Genomic DNA, 1,263 nt, shown 5'->3' with positions numbered 1-1,263 from the left:
GACTGATTGGAATAATGGAGGAGAGGGAGGGAGTGCTGGCTGGAACTAATATATAGTGCTTGACTTATTATTATTATTATTATTGTTGTTGTTATTATTATTACTTGATTATTATTTGAAATTGTCAGCTGTTTGATTTTATTATACATAAATGAATTCCTATTACTATTCCTAAGCTGTATAGCTAGCATTAAAATTAGTAACTTTTACCTCAACAATAAGTTGAAAGTAGGTAAAGAAACAAAGCAGACAAAATTGACCTGTGATAAGTGGGTGTGGTTTTGATAAGGAAGGAGGAGCTTGCAACTTCAGCACAATTGGCTTGTAACTTGTTCTTCTTTATATTGACTGTATCTTTTCATTTCTTTATCTTACAAGAGTTGATCATTAACAGTGATAGAGGTAAGTATATTATAGTTCATTTTAATTATACTTTACTAATAATTACAAGATGATTGATGTCTATTGTTAGTACCTGATATTAATTCAAATGTGAGTTCAATTTATAGTTATATATTTTGCAGTACATTTTATGATCTGCTCAATCATAAACCATTAGCTTTAGATCTGTAAAATGACCAAATTTAGTCAAAGTAGGTTCTACTATCAGTAGTGACAATATTAACTGTAGTGGAGGAGTAGTCCCTGATAAGACACTTCTCATAGCAAAGTGTCAATGATCCATGAATAATAATTCAACGAAGTTCAGGTACAGATACACTCACTTCTATTCTACTCTTTACCATTAGTGACAAGTAATCCAGTATAACTATACAAGATGATTGATGTGTCTCAATGGAGAGCAAGTATTGGACTGTGGAACTACTGTCAAGCTGCCTCCAGTAGACCAGCTAATGGCCGCCACTCTCACTCATTCAAAGCTGCAGTAGACAGCAAGTCAGGCAGTACTACATCAGGAGAGAAGACATCTAAACTGCCAGCAGCTCTGTCTCTTATTGCTTTACTCATCCTCCTCTTTCTCTCTCTCTCTTTATTAAGACACATCTTGATGATTCCCCCAACAGGTAAACAACAATTGCAACTTTGTACTTGTATATTTACTGGTATTTTATTATTAGGTAACTGCTACCAAGTACAATGTACTACTGGTGTTACTGTTACTGATACAAATTACCTCCAGTCAGTAGTGTTAGCTGGAGGCAGGAGTTCTAACCTGATTTACAATGATCTCTATTTGATTGTTTGTCTACGTATGCTCCTCCTCTTATCAGGAGATGTTGAACTCAATCCTGGTCCTATGAT

General features: G+C 34.6%; 1 long non-coding RNA gene across 1 annotated transcript; it reads left to right on the top strand.

Moving 5' to 3' along the window:
• The first annotated feature begins 6 nt into the window (after positions 1-6).
• On the top strand, positions 7-848 carry LOC109584488 (uncharacterized). The gene is made up of 3 exons (XR_002186034.1): positions 7-402; positions 452-709; positions 750-848. It is a non-coding gene; the product is annotated as an uncharacterized LOC109584488 (long non-coding RNA).
• Positions 849-1,263: the final 415 nt, after the last annotated feature.

Source organism: Amphimedon queenslandica, unplaced genomic scaffold, assembly GCF_000090795.2.
Source record: "Amphimedon queenslandica unplaced genomic scaffold, v1.1 AMPQUscaffold_13206, whole genome shotgun sequence".
NCBI lineage: Eukaryota > Metazoa > Porifera > Demospongiae > Haplosclerida > Niphatidae > Amphimedon > Amphimedon queenslandica.
Note: the sequence above shows the minus strand (reverse complement) of the source record. Positions and strands in the feature narration are given on the sequence as shown.